Consider the following 8,305-nt stretch of genomic DNA (forward strand, 5'->3'; position numbering starts at 1 on the left):
CACAACAATGACCAAAACTTCTTTCTGGGTACTTTGATTATACCAGACACTGTGCTAGATATTTTACATACACTATTTAGTGTCTATAGAAGCCTTAGGAGATAGATATTATTGGGAAGAATTGGTATTCTCATTTTACAGATTAAGAAAACTGAAGTTTAGAGAGGTTATATGAAATGGTCCAAGCTTGTCAACAAATAAGGGGGCTCTGTCTATATGAGTACATAAGATTATTCCTTTCTCTAACATCATGGTGCCATCAGAGACTAGAGCCAGGCAAGGGTTTGAGCCTTATTTGTCCTGAGTTTTTCTTATACATCTAGCTCCTGATTAAGTGACTGGCACAGTGCAAGCCCTCCATCAATGTCTATGGAGAGTGTGAGTGACTATGCCTGAGCTAAACAGAGTGGTAGAGCAGAGAACTTGAAAGAGCAATAATGAGTATTAACAAAGGAGGAGTTTGGAATGGAGGTAAGAGGAAATCACACAACAAGGTGGAAGCGTCTCTCACTAGATTGAAGACAAGACGGCAAACAGGTTCTGAGTTAAGACACATCTTAGAACGTGTCCCCTGTGGGAATTCCACCTCGGAGCAGCAAAGCCCAGTTCTCTTATCTCAGGTCTGGGCACTTCCATGGTGTGAGTCACACTCCAGAGTTCTGCAGGATCCGGAGGCAGTTGCCCTCTGACGTAGTCCCCTTGCTTGCCTCCTTCCCAGCCCCACTCCCTTCCTGGCCTTGCTGGAGAGCAAGCTCTTATTCATTCACTAGCAACGGAATCCTCAACTGCTTCTGGGGAGTTAACCTAAGCCTGGAGATCATTCTAGAACAACATGTTTGGTATGGGTGTATACTCAACAGGCACATATTAAATGAGTGGATGAAGGAATGATTGGCTGCTAGAGCAGTCTCTCTCCCTCATGTCAAACAGCTATCGGCCTTCGAGTGTTGGAGGTTCTCCTTTTTTTATACTCATGGTCTCTTCCCCCTCCTCCTTCGCCACTGCCTTTGACCAGGCTTGCCTTACTCCCCAGCGCAACTAGCCAGAGCCTTCTTGTGGTTTTCTAGACTCCTCTAGTTCACCCTCTTCGTTGCTTTCATGAATTCTACATGAATTCTGAAGTTCAAATTATCTGTCACTCCTCTTCAATTCATCCAAAATCCCTTAAGTAATTTCTCCTAACTTTTTTTTTGGATAAGTAAATACATTTTTATTTGACTATTAAAGTGCTATTCTGGGGGCAAAGTTTTTCTCAGTTCCATAACAGCAGCTTCATTGGAAACAAACAAACAAACAAAAGCAATGCATGAAAATAGGCCTGGGGAATGAAAAAAAAATGAGCCTAGAAAACTAGTTTGGAACATTACAAACGACCTGTAGCTATCAGCCCTGGTACTGGTGGAAAACACGGAGGCCTGCGGGTAAATGTGCTAGGGAAAGATGCGGACAAAGGTGGCAAAGAGGACTCACTTACAAAGAGCAATTGGCATTAGTATAATGACAATTACTCTGTTATAAAGGAACACTGAGAGTAATTAAAACTGAGAAGAAAGTGCAACAAACCCAAGTACGTGCATTTGCTATTGTAGCAGACCTATAATTTTTTAAAGGAAAAGCAATGCACTGTGCATTGGACAGGGCTCTTAACTCAGGATATCTTACAGTAGGGTACTCTTTGGCAAAAGGGCAACACCAATTAAGGGATTCGGCAGAGAATGGCCTCTGATATTCACATCGTATGGACAGACACCTTCGGTCCGACATGACCAATTCTCACCCTGATGTTGCTTGCATCCTTTCCTACTGCGGAAATTCCAGTCGCATACACTGTACACAGGTGTTTGCCCTTATTAAATGGCATCACTCCTCCTAAGGGATGAGAGTCTCCTGGTAAGGCTTAGCAGCCAGTGCGTACTACATCTGTATTACAAGGAGCAGTCCCTGATTTTCTTGATATGCATAGCTTTTGGGAATTGATGTTAGACATGGCTTTTGTAAATAATGCAGGTGTTTTTGTCACGTGTCACTGCTGGCTCTGGAGTCTCCAGGTGAGGTGGTGGCAGTCCTCGGTCTGATACCTCAACAGGGGTCAGCTCTTCAGACGTTAGTTCTGTGGATGTTATATCCGTAGAAGGTTCTGCAGTGTCTGGGGCACGTTCAGCTAATGGTTCTGTCTCCTCTTCATCTTTCACTTCAAATTCTGCTCGTCCACGTGATCCTTTTTGGACTGTGGGTGAATGGGCACCTTAATGGCCATCTGCTGAGGCTGTTCGTGCAGGGACGAGGCATCTGAGTTGGCGGTGGGAGAGTCACTTCGCTTCAGAGAGTTGGGGATCGTGTAGACCTCACCCCTGTCTGCAGCCTCCCGGCCTTCGGGAGTATGCCTCACAAAGTTCTGCCCCTGCTCCTCCAGCCTCACCACTTCCATGATCTCCATGATCGTCCTGCAGTTCACAATGAGAGGAGGTAGAGGCGCACTCCTGGCAGGCTTTTCAATATAGCGGGCAAACTCCATGGTTTTGAACTGGGTGACTTTGGCAAACTCTATAGAGTTTTGGCTGAGGTGATGATGGGGATCCACTTGGCGATCTCAAATGCCTTCTGCAGCTGCTCTGCGCCTTCTGTCCTAAAGAACTGGTTGATGGCTTTCTCAGTCTTCTTCAGGTGGCTGCTCATCATGCACAGGCGGGTGATGTTGAGGACCATGATAATGGTGAAGGCCACAAGGCAGACAACCATGTAGTGGACGCCCATGTCTCCAGAGGTAAAGATGGCTCTCAGGGTCACTGTGTTGTTCACACTGCCATAGATGTTGGAAACCACACACGTGTATTTACCTCCATCTGAGAAAGATGCCTTGGTGATGCTCAGGAGCCCACTGTCATGCACTGGCCATTTCCCTCCTCCTCTTTCCTTCTTTTCTTCTTTCAGCAGCTTGCCCATGCACTTATACCACTTGAACTGCGGGTCAGGGATGCCACAAACACTACAGTGAATCAAGGCACTGTTCTCTTCCTTGACTATGATGTGGTCAGTTCTGGCTGTGATTGTGGGCACGGAGCCCAAGACCATGTCAGTGCCATTTAAAGTGCTGTTCGTCACACTCCAGCAGTGGCTAGAGTGGATACTAGGATTAAAAAGGGCACAGAATGTAGACAGCACACTTTCAGATGGCTCTTCAACCAACCCCTCTTCTTAGTTTGCTCTGTAAGGCATTAGAGAAATGGTTTGCCAATGGAATATTCTACCAGACAACACACTGTCCAGAGCAGGCCATGGGACAAACCTGTCTTGGATCCACAGAGCTGGTACTTGATTAAGAATCTAGCACCACCGTGCCACTCAGAGGATCGCCATGCACCCCTCGCCATGGCCAGTGGGATAGCTGCTGCTGCTCCCCAACTCTGCACCCGATGCCTGACAAAGCCTGCTGCCAGCAACCCATCTCTGCTGGTGTCTCGCAGTGGTGCGGGCTGCAAGGCAGAGGTCCAGAGTCTCCCCTAACTTTTAAGGTCAAGGTCAAATTCCTAGGAGATTTGGCTCCTGTTTGCTTTTACCTTACCTCTCCACAGTTCCCTATTCCAGGCATGCTCTTTGCTCCAGGCATAATGAACTGTTTGCAGTTTTACAATCTTAGTTCTATACGTTTAGGTCTTGATCCATTTTGAGTCAATTTTTGTATATTGTGTAAGGTAAGGGTCCACCTACATTCCTTTGCATATGGATATCCAGTTTTCTTGACACCATCTGTTACAATGGTGTCCTTTCCTCATTGAGTGGTCTTGGCACCCTTATCAAAAATCCATTGATCATATAGATGAGGGTTTTTTTCTGGACTCTTGATTCTATTCAGTTGGTCTATATGTTTATTCTTATGCCAGGACCACATTGTTTTGATTACTATAGTGTTTTATTAAGTCCTCCACGTTTGTTCATTCTCAAGATTGTTTTGCCTATTTGGGTCCCTTGAGATTCTATGTGAATTTTAAGATCTTTTTTTATATCTGTAAAAAAATTCTTTTTTAATATAACATTTATAATTATAAAATTTATTGGTGCTAATTTAGCTGCATCCTTGTTGCATCTTTATTTACATTTGTCACAAAATATTTAAAATTTATCTTTTGATTTCTTCTTTGCTTGATTATTTAGGAGCGTGATGTTTAATTCTCATGCATTTGCAGGTTTCCAAAATGTCCTGTCCTTTATTTCTAATTTTGTTCCATTGTAGTTGAAGAACATCCTTTCTTCCTATCCTTGTAAATTTACTGATTTTTGTTTTGTTGCCTAGCATGCAGTCTTTCCTTGAGAATGCTCTATGTGCATTTAAATGTGTGTTCTGTTCTTGTTGGGTGGAGTATTCAATAGATAGCTCTTAGATCCTGATTAGCTTATAACTTTGATCAAGTCTTCTATTTGCATTGATCTTCTGACTAGTTGTTCTTTCCATTATTTAAAATGAAATGTTTCCCTTTTCTTCTCTTCATTTGTCAGTTTTTGCTTCATGTATTTTGGTACTGTTTTGTTAGGTGCATATATGATTTACTTGTTGGAAATTCCTGATGGATTGGTCTATTTATTTATTTATTTATTTATGAGGCAGAGCTACAGACAGAGAGAGGGAGAGACAAAGTGAAAGGTCTCCCACCTGCTGGTTCACTCCCCAAATGGCCACAATGGCCGGAGCTGCACTGATCTGAAGCCAGGAGCCAGGAGCTTCCTCCAGGTCTCCCACGTGGGTGCAGGGGCCCAAGGACTTGGGCCATCTTCTATTGCTTTCCCAGGCCACAGGCAGAGAGCTGGATTGGAAGAGGAGCAGCTGGAACATGAACCTGTGCCACAGCGCTGGCCCCTGGATTGACCTTTTTATCATTATAAAACACTCATGTTTCACTCTAGTAACATCTTATATGTTAAAATCTTTTTTTTTTATTAGTAGAGCCACTCCAGCTTTCTTGTTGTTGCTGTTTACATGATGTATGTTTTTTTCTATCCTTTTACTTTCAATCTATTTGTATATTTGAATATAAATTATCTTCTGTAGAGGGTATAAAATAAAATTTTGTTTTTTAGCCCATACTGAGAATCTCTTTTATCTGATTGTCTAATCCATTCATATTTAATGTTAATATTGATGTAGTTGGATTTACATCTGTCATTTAACTTGTTGTCTTCTGTCTCATATCTGCATCTTTCTTGTTCTTCTGTTTTCTTTAGAATTAAATGAATATATTCTAATGTAGCATCATAATAATCTTCACAATAGATATTTTTAGTTATTAATCAAAAATATCTTAAGATTTATACTAACTTAATTCTAGTGATATATAGAAATGTTAATCCATTATGGCTCTATTCCTTTCCCCATTTTTGTCCCATTACCATTATACACATTACAAACTTAACCCTACACTGTTATCACTATCACTTTATATAATTTTTTGTGTTCTGTGGACCAAGAGAAAGGAGACGAAGTATATATTCATAACTTTCAGTGTAGAAATCTTATTTGTTATTTCTGCTTCTCTTTGTTCCTGTGTATTTCAGTTAAAATTTAGAATCATTTCCTTAGCTCATCACAGCTTTGTTTCCATTCACTTCCTTTGTGCTGCTATTGGCAGCTATATTACATTTTTGTATGTTATGGGTCAAATGATACATTATTTACATATTGTTTTATGATATTGATTTCTAAAGCAGTTAAGCAATGATGGGAGGATCAAGATGCATTTATACTGTCATATTTTACATTATCACTTTTTCTGCTATTCTCTGTATCATGGTATTAAAGTTACTGTTTATGATTTTTTTGGCCTGAGTAACTTAATGATTCTTAGAAGGTTGGTGTACTAACAAAAAAACCCTGCTTTTGTTTACTGGGAGTGTTTTCATCTTGCCTTCAGTGTTGAAATTTAGCTTTGCTCTGTGGAGTTTTAGTCAACAGGTTGTTTTTCTTTTTGCACTTTGTGTACATTATCCCACACACAACCTTATGGCTTCCACTCTTTCTGATAAGTTAGCTGTTAATCTTATTACTGTGGTTCTCATGTAAGACATTAGTTGTTTTTCTCTTGTTTTCAAAATTTTCTCCTTATCTATGGCTTTTAGCATTTTACTGATGTATCAGTTTATTCTATCTGGAATTTCTTTAGCTTCTTAGATGTGTAGTTCAATAAGCTTGGGAAATTTTCAGCCTTTATTTCTTTAAATATTTTTTCTCCTCCTTTTTCACCTTTGTTTTTGGTAACTCTCACTACACATAGGTTGGTGCACTTATTACTGTCTCACATTTCTCCAAAGCTCTTTTCAATTTTTCCTCATTCTTTTTTGTCTGTTTCTGCTTATATAATGTCTGTTGATCTGTCTTGAAGGTCAGTTTTGGTTCTTTATATCATTTTTCTTTACTGATATTTTCTGTTTGATGCAAAATTTTTTTCTGTATCTTCCTTTCATTTTATAAATATTATTTCCTTTAATTCTTTTGAACACATTTATAATGGTACGCTGAGTCTTTGTTAATTTTCACATTAAGTTACCCTCCCAGGCAGCTTCTGTTGCTTGCGCATCCTCTACCCCTCACCAGTGTATGGGTGACACATTCCTGCTTCTTTGTCTCATGTTTTGGAAACTGGACATTTTGGGTAACACAGTATAACAACATGGAAACATGGATACCAGTTCTCCCCTCCTTTGCCTCCAAAGCTTGTTATTGTTATTCGCTTGCTTGCTTCTTTGTTCAATGACCAGTTGAATGTTTTTAGTGACGTCTACTTGCCCCACTCTCTTCAGTGTGAATCTCTGAAGCTGCTCCTCAAAAGGCTCAGTCTTTAGTATGACCATAAAGCGGGAAGTGGGATTTAATTTGTTTTCCAGGCTCTTTCTTACACAAAGATAACAATTCTAGGTGCTGACATACATAAGGGAAATACATAAGGCAAATTTTATTCCAATGGTGAGGAAGTGAACACACACATGCACATGAGCATTGGTTGCCCCACACAGAGAGAGACACCCATCATGCATGACAACTGGGCCCAAATGGAGAAAAGGGGAGGGGAAACAGCGAGGGCACCCCAGCACTTCCTCCAGTTGTGGTCTCCAATAGAAAAGAGAGAAAGAGAGAGAGGGAGAGAGGGAGAGAGGGAGAGAGGGAGAGAGGGAGAGAGGGAGGGGGGGAGAGAGAGAGAGAGAGAGAGGGAGAAAGAGAGAACCTCCCAGCACCTCCATGTGTGAGGCAGGAGGTGGGTGCCTTTATAGACAGAAAATCACCTGGGAGTTTAATGTACCTCTGTAAAATTCCAAGTAGAGCTCAATATCATGGTGTCTTCCCCACCTCAGGATGCCAAGGCATCCCAGGACAGGGGGAGTTTTGATTGACAAGTAGGAGGACAGAGTTACATGGGGCCCGGTGGCAGAGGGTGGTGGCTTGCAGGTACTTCCAGCTCAGCAGATCCCAAACTAGCTATTCCATGTCACCCACAGTCTCACGTGCTGTGCCCAGATGAAAGTGGTTTTGGCAGGGCTCTGTTCAACTGTCTTTTTCCCTGACTATACTCAACGGTGAGGCTTCTCTAATTGCCAGCTAAATGTTCTATTGTTTTCAATGCTGTCCTGGAACATAAATTGCTTCTCAGACTAAGCCAATCAAATTTAGATTCCTTTAATGGAGTAGTTAGTGAGGTCAGTATCTTAGATTTGTTCTGACCCTGGGAGAGCTCTATTCAACTGTTTCTGTGTTTCTCTCCAGCAAACTAGTTGGCCTATAATTTAGCCTGAATCTCCAATGAATCTACCAGCCCCTTCCCAATAGGCTTTCAGCACAACTTCTTCTGCTCTTATGAGTGCCACTAGGCTTGAATTTCTCCACTCTCTGTTCCAAGCAAAGTCAGTTCCTTTAAGACGGGAATTGGAACTGTCTTTTCTATGACCTGCCTCTCTCCTCAGGCACAACCTCTTAGGGCGATGAGAGTAGAGTCAATGACTTGTTTACTCCTGAGTGACACCTCTGCTTTAGGGCTGATTGCTTAGTGGATGCAGTTGGGGAAGAAGTCTCAGTTCCCTAGACCTGCCTGTCTTGGCTTTGGAACCTTTCCCCAGGAGCTATGGTCAGGACAGTGGTGTTTCTACTATCCTAAGTAGCACTGAGCCCAAGGTGAAGCCTTTAGTCCATTAGTGCATGTTGGGAAGGAGAAGGCAGCACATACCTCTTTGTTTCAGTCACCTGGAATTCAAGCTCAGCAGTAGTTAGCGGGAGACAGGATGTTCAATGCTGTTGTCCTGTCCCTGCTGGAACTGTAACTCTCTG

At 41.9% G+C, this 8,305-nt stretch overlaps 1 pseudogene; it reads right to left on the bottom strand.

Moving 5' to 3' along the window:
- Positions 1-1,979: 1,979 nt before the first annotated feature.
- On the bottom strand, positions 1,980-3,371 carry LOC100344097 (microfibrillar-associated protein 3-like pseudogene; annotated as a pseudogene).
- Positions 3,372-8,305: the final 4,934 nt, after the last annotated feature.

This window comes from Oryctolagus cuniculus, chromosome X, assembly GCF_051225735.1.
Source record: "Oryctolagus cuniculus isolate XC-2025 breed Fujian yellow rabbit chromosome X, ASM5122573v1, whole genome shotgun sequence".
Taxonomy (NCBI): Eukaryota; Metazoa; Chordata; class Mammalia; order Lagomorpha; family Leporidae; genus Oryctolagus; species Oryctolagus cuniculus.